Below are 12,222 nucleotides of genomic sequence, written 5' to 3' on the forward strand. Positions count from 1 at the left end.
GTGACCCCAACGACATATCACCCGATATATCGTAGCGTGTGACGCCGGCATTAGTCTTCTTCTCATGATTTAGGCCTTATGAGAGCTAGTTCCATTATAGCAATTGATGGTTTTCATGACTGTACTTGAGGACCTCTTCAATGTTCTAGCAATTTTCTGGCTTCAAGGGGTACTCTAGGTAGATTTAAAAAAAAAAAAAAAAAGTTCTTCCATGGGCCTCGCCCTCAAAACTATAAAGATGGATGATATGTCCAGTGCAGTGTATCCTTACAAATACCTGTAATTTAATGTGACAGGAGCTGCTTTTTCTTCTCCCCCTCCTCTCTGAGACGTTACGTCACACAGCAGGGCGTGGTCTGCTGTGAGTAACAGCCAGTCGCCTGATAATAGCTGCTTTTCTGCACTCAGAACAGGGGTTGTGGCCACACCCCATGTTCTTGAACAGAAGACTTATTATCAGTAGACTGGCTATTACTAACAGCAGACCACACCTTGCTGTGTGATGTAGCATCCCAGAGGTAAGGGGGAACAGAAAGAGCAGCTCCTGTCACACTGAATTACAGGTATTGTTAAAATAATATACCGTGGAGTACCCCCCCTTTATCTGTCTTTAAGTAATATTGGACTGAAATTTTTCTTGTATTTTCTTCAAAACAGTTGTGTAATAGGGCTCAGCACTGTATGAAACGATGTACCAACACTGCCTCTCCAAAACACAGCTGAAGGTTGAAAACACTTTTTGAAAGCCACTGATTCCACAAATGAACTCCTGATGAAGCTTACTTGTTCATTAGAAACCATTCTAGATGAGTACCCGATAAAGTTGCTTGAAAAACATGTGTAAAGCTGTCATAAAAGTAAAAGGGCAACACAGTAAGGAATCTAAAGGTTTGTGCCCATGATTCGCACACGCTGCGTGTATTCTCCTGCAGAGACACGAGTGTTGTCCGCAGGAGAACATAGCTGCCAATACCCATGAGCAGGAATCTGAGTACTGCGAACTTTCGCTGTATTCTTCCTGTGGAGAACACTCGCATCTCTGCAAACATAAAGTGACATGCTGCGGCTAGGAAAGCCGTGCATCAGGTCAGTTTACGCTGTGGAGCAAACAAGCACAGTGGACGTGGGATTTCTCTAAATTCCATCCACTGTGCTTCTACTGTACAACGCATTTTGAAAGCAGTGAAAACACAGTCCAAAACGCTGCTATTCCTGATCGTGGGCACACATCCTATGCACACGGGACTTTGTACCGCAGGTACGTCCGCAGGTTTACCGCAGCTGCTCCCTGGAACAGTGAAATAGCTGCGGTAAACCTGCGGACATTCATGCGGCTTACCTGCGGACGTCCAGGCCTCTATCTCCATAGTGGAGGTCCGGGAATTCCGCAGGTATTTCCGCATAAATAATTGACATGCAATTATGTGCGGCTGTGGGACATCCGCAGCATGTTCCGCAGCCGCACATTCCGCAGCATGGACACAGCACTTCCCATGTCCCATAGGATAACATGGGGAGTGTCTGTACTTGCTAAAACCTGCGGATTTATCTAGAAAATACAGATAAAGCTGCAGGTTTTCTGCGGAACAGAGTCCCGTGGGCACAGACTTAGTGCACTCTGGTTTGTGTCACACCCGTTCTTCACTATTTGTTTCCACATACACTCATTCATGGTTTTGCTGTCTTGAGTCTGAATCAACAACGTGCAAATATCAATAAGAACAAGGAAAACTATTGCAAGAACAGATGTGTATACTGTATATCAGTGTTTGAGGTTTGTTTGGTTTTTTTTTTTTTTCCCTTTTTTAACATGGAGGACCATCTCTACTAAAAATTTCACTTGTAGACTAGGACCCCAGCATTTTAATAACCGTATCATCTTCGTTACTCCGGCTGGAAATGTAAAATGTATGAACTAACTTTATTTACATTGAAGACACAGAGCATTAATAGCAGTAATAAAACTAAGTGGAATGATATAGCTATAAAGCATTGTGCTGTGCTAGAGCTGAGGTTAGGCGTTAGCCAATGCTTTGTAATCACTGATTAAATAAACCTCAATTCTATCAAGGCTGCAGTCTACTGAAATCAGCAAAAAAAAAGTTAAAGAAAAAACGCCTGACAAGGAGTCTCTGCTGCCAGCCCCCCTCCTCCTCACCAGCTCCGACACTGAACATTCAAATAAGAAAAATATCTCCCTCTATTGCTGTAACCTACATCCATATATTTGAGTGAAAGCTGCTGCGCTCATCTGCACAGCTGCCGAAAACGGAACGGATCAACTAGATTCATTCTTATTAATAGAAACCATGTAAACAATATTTTAATCTAAAAGAGCTTTTATTTTTTTTATTTCAGATTCTCTTAGACCAGTGGTCCCCAACCTTTCGGACCGTGAAAGACACATTCAGCCCTTGTAGATGGTCGCGCGCCACATCCAGAGCCCCTCTATCGTCACAATAGTGACACCCAGAGCCCCCATTACCGGTATAATGACAGCCAAAGCTTCCCCACAGAAATCACACTGGAGGAGGTATACCAAGATCCAACGGTTCCCACAATACCCCCATTCAGTATTCTCGCATCAAGCGCTTCCACCAAACTGTCACATCCCGCACCTCATCGGACAGGTAGTATCGTCCTCTCTACAGCCTACCATACTCAATTATCTCTAAACCCTCAAGGCCGGTATATAGGCATACAGATCTGCTCTTCGGTGAGGGGCTACTCCCATTATTCACCATCTCCAGACCTGTTCTTCATAGCTGGTTGCCAGATCTGGTGCTAAGACAACAAAGCTGACAAGATAACCACGAGCCACACATCAGTACCGCAAGCCACCGGCTGGGGACCCCTGTCTTTGACTATGCTCATGTCCATTAGCCATTTTTGTTGGCAAAAAAACAAAAATAAAAAAGGATCTATTCATTTTAATGGGGACAGAAATGTCTTCCATTTGACTGCAATCTGTTTTTTAGCTGAATCGAAAAACACTGACCCCGATTCATCAAACATCAGCGTTGTTCCCTCTTGAGTTGGCTGTGTGGGAGCAAAGCACGCCTGATTCAGTAAAAGGAGCTCAATGAGCCAGGAAAATCTTAAGCGTTGTGTGCCTCCATGAAGTAAGATTTGTGGAGTAAAACTGCAAAAAGTTGCACATTTTTTTGCAACTCCGTGTTACACAAATATTTTGTAACTCTTCCAAGAGCTTTGTGTAATCGCTTTGAAGATGTAGGGTCTTCGTCTGCACAATTGTCTTTTGCGGCCACCACCAGTGAGCCCTTATATACAGTAATCCAGAATACTGTATATAAGAGCCCAAGCTGATCTCTATTACATAAAAACAGTTTTATTATACTCACCTGAGGGGCGGTCGGGTCCGATGGGTGTCACTCTTCTTGGGTTCGGTGCCTCCTCTCTCCCTTCCATCACCGTCCTCCTTCCCTGCTCCATGTGCATGACACGTCCTAGATCATCCACACAGTGTCCTCCATTGAGCTCCCGCACATGTGCACCTCTCCCTGCCCTGCTGTGGGCAGAGCAAAGTATTGTAGTGCACATGCAGTCTTTCACCTTTCCCCAACCTGTGTATTACAGTTCTCTGCTCTGCCCATAACAGGGTAGAGAGAAGTTTGCTTGTGCAGGAGCGCAATGGAGGACACTGTGTGGATGACGTAGGACACATCATCCACATGAAGCAGGGAAAGAGGATAGTGATTGTAAGGATAGAGGAGGCGCCGGACAGAGATCAACAATGCCCATCAGACCCGACAGCCCCACAGGTGACTATAATAAAGGTCTTTTTAAGTTATACAGAGTATCCTGGGCTCTTATATTCAGTAGACTGGAATGTTGTATATAAGGACTCACTGGTGGTGGCTGCAGCTTATAGGGTACCAATCTGGTGACAGGGTCCCTTTAAAAGGGTGGTCCTAAAAAAATATTGATTTAATTCCTAAATGGCCATCTCTTTTCTAATATATGTTAATTAAAAAATCCCTACCTTTCCCACTCTTCTCATCTAACAACTTTTATTTTTTCTCCAAATTCCTCTTTGATGAAGTTTTGTGAACCCCCAGTGCATGCTGGGATACACAAATGTGACGTCATGAGGGGCACAGCTACAGCCTCTGTCCCCACCCCAAAATTAAGAGTCGGTGATGTCCATTCCAGGGGCTGGACTAGTCCCTGCTATACAGAGTATGGGTTGGTTGTCAATTCTGACCCATCTTCAGCAGGAGCGCCCTGCTCACTGTGCTATAGTACTTTCAATGCACAGTGACACAGTGAGCTCCCTTCCCAGCTCTAATGAGAAGCAACAAGCCAGCAAGTGAGTGCACTGTCAGCGAGCGTTGTAAAGAGAGAACACAGTAAGCTGAGACCAGATCATCTCCCTAACAGATCTGAATATTGGTTCTGGAGGGGTTAAAGCACAGCATATCTTGAAAACATGGAGTCAATGCTGCTCTATAAATATAATCAACACTAGAGGTGTTCAGAGACATCGCTAGTAAAAATAGATCTACTACAAGAAGAACAAAAATAAGCTGCTTTCACACTTCCGTTTTTTCCATCAGTCACAATCTGTTTTGTGACAGATCCGTTGCAGAGAGTGGTAAAAGTGATGCCACGGATCCTGTGGAAAAAAATCGGTGCGTTTTATAGTGTTTTTAAGCCTGGAAAGGTTGTTTGCTGTGGAAAGAGAGAAAGAGCGAGCGAGAGAAAGAGCGAGCGAGAGAAAGAGCGAGCGAGAGAAAGAGCGAGCGAGAGAAAGAGCGAGCGAGAGAAAGAGCGAGCGAGAGAAAGAGCGAGCGAGAGAAAGAGCGAGCGAGAGAAAGAGCGAGCGAGAGAAAGAGCGAGCGAGAGAAAGAGAGAGCGATAGAAAGAGCGAGCGAGAGAAAGAGCGAGCGAGAGAAAGAGCGAGCGATAGAAAGAGAGAGCGATAGAAAGAGAGAGCGATAGAAAGAGAGAGCGATAGAAAGAGAGAGCGATAGAAAGAGAGAGCGATAGAAAGAGAGAGCGATAGAAAGAGAGAGCGATAGAAAGAGAGAGCGATAGAAAGAGAGAGCGATAGAAAGAGAGAGCGATAGAAAGAGAGAGCGATAGAAAGAGAGAGCGATAGAAAGAGAGAGCGAGAGAAAGAGAGAGCGAGAGAGAGAGAGAGCGAGAGAGAGAGAGAGCGAGAGAGAGAGAGAGCGAGAGCGAGAGAGAGCGAGAGCGAGAGCGAGAGAGAGCGAGAGCGAGAGAGAGCGAGAGAAAGAGAGAGCGAGAGAAAGAGAGAGCGAGAGAAAGAGAGAGCGAGAGAAAGAGAGAGCGAGAGAAAGAGAGAGCGAGAGAAAGAGAGAGCGAGAGAAAGAGAGAGCGAGAGAAAGAGAGAGCGAGAGAAAGAGAGAGCGAGAGAAAGAGAGAGCGAGAGAAAGAGAGAGCGAGAGAAAGAGAGAGCGAGAGAAAGAGAGAGCGAGAGAAAGAGAGAGCGAGAGAAAGAGAGAGCGAGAGAAAGAGAGAGCGAGAGAAAGAGAGAGCGAGAGAAAGAGAGAGCGAGAGAAAGAGAGAGCGAGAGAAAGAGAGAGCGAGAGAAAGAGAGAGCGAGAGAAAGAGAGAGCGAGAGAAAGAGAGAGCGAGAGAAAGAGAGAGCGAGAGAAAGAGAGAGCGAGAGAAAGAGAGAGCGAGAGAAAGAGAGAGCGAGAGAAAGAGAGAGCGAGAGAAAGAGAGAGCGAGAGAAAGAGAGAGCGAGAGAAAGAGAGAGCGAGAGAAAGAGAGAGAAAGAAAGATTATTTTTTTTTAACTACAAAGGAATTTACACATCTGAGCATGCTCGATTGCTAAAAGACGGATCCGTCACCGGAATCAGTCATTTGACGGATTCTGCAGCCCATAGGCTTCCATTATAACACACGACGGTCGTCGACGCATACGTCGCTTTCCGTTTTTTTGCTGGAAAGAAGAAAAAAACGTTACATTCTGTGTTGCTTCCGCCCCACGGTCAGTTACTAAACAACTGATCCGTCGGTTACTAAACAACTGATCCGTCAGTTACTAAAAAACTGAATCCTGCAAAATATTTTTCAGCATACCGTATTTTCTCAAGGCGACGGATTGCAACTGATGGAAAAAAAGGGAGTTTTGTTTACTTACCGTAAATTCCTTTTCTTCTAGCTCCTATTGGGAGACCCAGACAATTGGGTGTATAGCTTCTGCCTCCGGAGGCCACACAAAGTATTACACTTTAAAAAAGTGTAACCCCTCCCCTCTGCCTATACACCCTCCCGTGGATCATGGGCTCCTCAGTTTTGGTGCAAAAGCAGGAAGGAGAAAACTTATAAATTGGTCTAGGGTAAATTCAACCCGAAGGATGTTCGGAGAACTGAAGACCATGAACCATAAGAACAAAATCAACATCAACATGTGTACACAAAAGAACAATCAGCCCGAAGGGCACAGGGCTGGGTGCTGGGTCTCCCAATAGGAGCTAGAAGAAAAGGAATTTACGGTAAGTAAACAAAATTCCCTTTTTCTTTGTCGCTCCATTGGGAGACCCAGACAATTGGGACGTCTAAGAGCAGTCCCTGGGTGGGTAAAAGAATACCTCAATAAAAAGGAGACGAAAACGGCCCCCTCTTACAGGTGGGCAACCGCCGCCTGGAGGACTCGCCTACCTAGACTGGCGTCTGCCGAAGCATAGGTATGCACTTGATAGTGCTTCGTGAAAGTGTGCAGACTAGACCACGTAGCTGCCTGACACACCTGCTGAGCCATCGCCCGGTGCCGCAAAGCCCAGGACGCACCTACGGCTCTGGTAGAATGGGCTTTCAACCCTGAAGGGAGCGGAAGCCCAGAAGTACGGTAGGCCTCGAGAATCGGTTCCTTGATCCACCGAGCCAAGGTTGACTTGGAGGCCTGAGAGCCCTTGCGCTGGCCAGCGACAAGGACAAAGAGCGCGTCTGAACGGCGCAGGGGCGCCGTGCGAGACACGTAGAGCCGGAGTGCTCTCACTAGATCCAAAGAGTGCAAATCCTTTTCACACTGGTGAATTGGATTAGGGCAAAAGGAAGGCAAGGAGATATCCTGATTTAGATGAAAAGGGGATACCACCTTAGGGAGAAATTCCGGGACAGGACGCAGAACCACCTTATCCTGGTGGAAAACCAGGAATGGGGCTTTGCATGACAGCGCTGCAAGCTCAGACACTCTCCGAAGTGATGTGACCGCCACCAGGAAGGCCACCTTCTGAGAAAGACGGGAGAGAGAGACATCCCGCAGCGGCTCAAAAGGCGGCTTTTGAAGAGCCGTCAGAACCCTGTTAAGATCCCAAGGTTCCAACAGACGTTTGTAAGGTGGGACCATGTGGCAAACCCCCTGCAGGAACGTGCGGACCTGCGGAAGCCTGGCTAGACGCTTTTGAAAAAACACGGAGAGCGCCGACACTTGGCCCTTGAGAGAGCCGAGGGACAAACCCTTGTCCATTCCAGATTGTAGGAATGAAAGAAATGTGGGTAAAGCAAACGGCCATGGAGGAAAACCGTTATCAGAGCACCAGGATAAGAAGATTTGCCAAGACCTGTAATAGATTTTGGCGGACGTAGGCTTCCTGGCTTGTCTCATGGTGGCAATGACATCCTGAGATAACCCTGAAGACGCTTGGAGCCAGGACTCAATGGCCACACAGTCAGGTTGAGGGCCACAGAATTCAGATGGAAAAACGGCCCTTGTGACAGCAAGTCTGGGCGGTCTGGAAGCGCACACGGTTGACCCACCGTGAGATGCCACAGATCCGGATACCACGACCGCCTCGGCCAGTCTGGAGCGACGATAATGGCGCAACGGCAGTCGGACCGGATCTTGCGTAGTACTCTGGGCAGCATCGCCAGAGGGGGAACCACATATGGCAGTCGAAACTGCGACCAATCCTGGACTAACGCGTCCGCTGCCAGAGCTCTGTGATCCTGAGACCGTGCCATGAAGGCCGGGACCTTGTTGTTGTGTCGTGACGCCATGAGATCGACGTCCGGCGTTCCCCAGCGGCGACAGATCTCTCGAAACACGTCTGGGTGAAGAGACCATTCCCCCGTGTCCATGCCCTGACGACTGAGAAAATCTGCTTCCCAGTTTTCCACGCCCGGGATGTGAACTGCGGAGATGGTGGAGCCTGTGACTTCCACCCACTGCAGAATCCGCCCGACTTCCTGGAAGGCTTGACGACTGCGAGTGCCGCCTTGGTGGTTGATGTAGGTGACGGCAGTGGCGTTGTCCGACTGGATTCGGATCTGCCTGCCCTCCAGCCACCGATGGAAAGCCAATAGGGCTAGATATACTGCCCTTATCTCCAGGATATTGATCTGAAGGGCCGATTCTATTGGAGTCCAGGTTCCTTGAGCCCTGTGGTGGAGAAAAACCGCTCCCCAACCTGACAGGCTCGCGTCCGTGGTGACCACGGCCCAGGTTGGGGGGGGAGGAAGGATTTTCCCCGAGACAGAGATGTGGGTAGGAGCCACCACTGAAGTGATGTTTTGGTTGCAAGTGAAAGAGAGATGTTCTTGTCGAGGGAAGCAGCACTCTTGTCCCATTTGCGAAGAATGTCCCATTGGAGTGGCCGTAGATGGAATTGCGCGAACGGCACTGCCTCCATAGCTGCAACCATCTTCCCCAGGAAGTGCATGAGGCGCCTTAAGGGGTGTGACTGACTCCGAAGAAGTGACTGCACCCCCGCCTGCAGAGAAAGCTGTTTGTCCCGCGGTAGCTTGACTAACGCTGGAAGGGTATGAAACTCCATCCCGAGGTAAGTCAGTGATTGGGTCGGCGTCAACTTGGATTTCGGGAAATTGATGATCCACCCGAACTGCTGGAGAGTCGCCAGAGTGACGGTAAGACTTCGTTGACACGCCACCCGAGAAGGGGCCCTGACTAGGAGATCGTCCAAGTATGGGATCACCGAGTGGCCCTGAGAGTGCAGGACCGCCACGACGGATGCCATGACTTTGGTGAAGACTCGTGGGGCTGTCGCCAGGCCGAAGGGCAATGCGACGAACTGGAGGTGTTCGTCCCCGATGGCAAAACGCAGGAAACGATGTTCGGGTGCGATCGGCACATGGAGATAAGCATCCTTGATGTCGATCGATGCTAGGAAGTCTCCTTGTGACATCGAGGCGATGACCGAGCGGAGAGATTCCATCCGAAACAGTCTGGTTCTCACATGTCTGTTGAGCAGCTTGAGGTCCAGAACGGGACGGAATGACCCGTCCTTTTTTGGCACCACGAACAAGTTGGAGTAAAATCCGCGACCACGTTCCTGAAGGGGAACGGGAATCACAACTCCTTCCATCTTTAGAGCGTCCACCGCCTGGAAAAGTGCGTCGGCCTGTGCGGGGGGTGGGGAGGTTCTGAAAAAACGAGCCGTAGGTCGAGAGCTGAACTCTATCCTGTAACCATGAGACAGAATGTCTCTCACCCATCGGTCTTGAACGTGTGGCCACCAGGCATCGCCAAAGCGGGAGAGCCTGCCACCAACCGAGGATGTGGCTAGATGAGGCCGAGAGTCATGAGGAGGCCGTCTTCGAGTTCCTCTGGCCTTTCTCCGGCCGGTTGGACGAAGAGGATTGGGGCTTGGCGGAGGGACGAAAGGACCGAAACCTCGATTGGATTTTTCTCTGCTGAGGTCTCTTAGGTTTGGACTGGGGTAAGGAGGAGTCCTTTCCCGAGGATTCCTTAATAATCTCATCCAACCGTTCGCCAAATAAACGGTCGCCAGAAAAAGGCAAACCAGTTAAGAACCTTTTGGAAGCAGAGTCTGCTTTCCATTCGCGCAGCCACATGGCCCTGCGGACTGCCACGGAGTTAGCGGATGCCACAGCCGTACGGCTAGCGGAGTCCAGGACGGCGTTCATGGCGTAGGACGAAAATGCTGATGCCTGAGAGGTCAAGGAAGACACATGCAGAGCAGAATTCCGCGTGACAGCATTAATCTCAGTCAGACATGCCGAGATTGCTTGGAGAGCCCACACAGCCGCAAAGGCCGGGGCAAAAGACGCGCCCGTGGCCTCATAAATAGACTTCACCAAGAGCTCTATCTGTCTGTCAGTGGCATCCTTCAGGGATGAGCCATCGGCAACAGACACAACGGACCTAGCAGCCAATCTAGAGACTGGAGGATCCACCTTGGGAGAGTGCGCCCAGCCCTTAACGACTTCAGGTGGAAAGGGATAACGCGTGTCAGTGTGCCGTTTAGCAAAGCGCTTGTCCGGGACCGCTGTGGGCTTCTGGACAGCGTCCCTGAAGTTAGAGTGATCAAAAAACGTATTGCGCGTACGTTTGGGGAATCGAAATTGGTGTTTCTCCTGCTGAGAAGCCGAATCCTCTGCAGGAGGAGGTGGTGGTGAGAGATCCAACACCTGGTTGATGGACGAGATAAGATCATTTACTAAGGCGTCCCCCTCAGGGGTATCAAGGTTAAGGGCGAAGTCAGGGTCAGAGCCCTGAGCTTCCACGTCCGCCTCGTCTTCAGGTCTGGACTGCAATGCCTCAAGCAGCTTAGATGACCATTTGTCCATAGACTGAGCAATGGATTGAGAAAGTGACTGAGAGAGTTTCTCAGCGAAAGAGGCCAACGCCGGTGTCTCTGTCCCTGCAGCCTGCTCAGGGGGAGCAGGGGGATCTACCTGAGCCGAGGGGCCCACAATTGCCCTAGGCTCCGGCTGAGCAAGCGTGGCAGGAGTCGAGCATTGATCACAGTGAGGGTAGGTGGATCCCGCAGGCAACATAGCCCCACAAGAGGTACAGGCCGCGAAAAAATCTGTGCCTTAGTAGCTTTGCTCCTTGTGGACGACATGTTGTTGTCTCTTAGGAGAGTGACCACTGCGGGTATATGGGAAAAGGGTATACCGCCTTTCCGAACAGATATATATATCTATTATATATATATATATATATATAGATATATATATCCCGGCACCTTAGGGGGGACCAGCACCGGGTGACCGGTGTGGCTTACCAACCGCTCACGAGCGGAGTGTGTCCTCCAGATTCCCTGTCGTGGATCCCCTGGAACTGCAGAGCCTTGCTGCTGAATAGCATCCACCGGCAGAATGCTAAAAATGGCTGCCGGAGCTCTCAGGGGGGGGAGTGGAGCCGAGGGCGGCGCTAGCAGAGAACGGGAATCTGGAGTCCCCAAGTGGTCAATGAGGGGGGAGGGAGACATGCAGGATGCTCCAGCCCTCAAGGCCGACGTCATGTCGGCAATCCCGCCCTTACCCCTGACAGGCAGGCTCGAGGGCAAGATTTTTCGGACTAGGCCGCGGCGAAGCCAAGGGCTAAATTTAAGGCCGCGCCCGACAAGCAGGCACGGTCGGCGCGGAAGTCTGCCGAAAAGATAACGGACGGAACCACCGCGGCTTCCGGGGAGAAGGTGCGACCCCTGTACAGTCCCCACATGAGGATACAGAGTACCTTCAAGTTGCAGGGCCCGGTCCCTGGGGATGAAGAAGCTCCGGTCCGGCAGGAGCCACCAGGGGCTGCGGATGGAGCACGGTCCCAGCACATGGATGACCGCATAGGATCCCACTTCTCCCAGAGCCGCATAAGGGATGGTAAAGAAGACGGCATGTGGCTCCAGCCTCCGTACCCGCAATGGGTACCTCAACCTTAACAGCACCGCCGACTTAGTGGGGTGAGAAGGCAACATGCCGGGGACCCCATTGGGGACCTCTTTTCTTCCATCCGACATAACTATGTATGAGAATGCATGAGTGGATGTGTGCCTCCTTCCACACAAAGCATAAAACTGAGGAGCCCGTGATCCACGGGAGGGTGTATAGGCAGAGGGGAGGGGTTACACTTTTTTAAAAGTGTAATACTTTGTGTGGCCTCCGGAGGCAGAAGCTATACACCCAATTGTCTGGGTCTCCCAATGGAGCGACAAAGAAAGACGGAAGTGTGAAAGCAGCCATAGATACAAATCGGAAACCAAAGTCTGCATCCATTTTCGTTTATCTTACGTTCTATACACGACTATAGGAGCATCCATCTCGGTTGGAGTAATGTCGCTTAACATAAATAATGCCACAATCCATGACATATTAGGAATCCCGTCCAACATGGATTCACGATAGCCCCGGGCTGCATTATCATACATAATCCTTCACACATCAATCATTTTGGTAGTAAACATTGCCAATCATAAAATGCCAGTTATCTTGATTTTTTGGCTTTCCCTATAAAGATGTATAGGTA

Source organism: Anomaloglossus baeobatrachus, chromosome 3 (genome assembly GCF_048569485.1).
Source record: "Anomaloglossus baeobatrachus isolate aAnoBae1 chromosome 3, aAnoBae1.hap1, whole genome shotgun sequence".
NCBI classification, from domain to species: Eukaryota; Metazoa; Chordata; class Amphibia; order Anura; family Aromobatidae; genus Anomaloglossus; species Anomaloglossus baeobatrachus.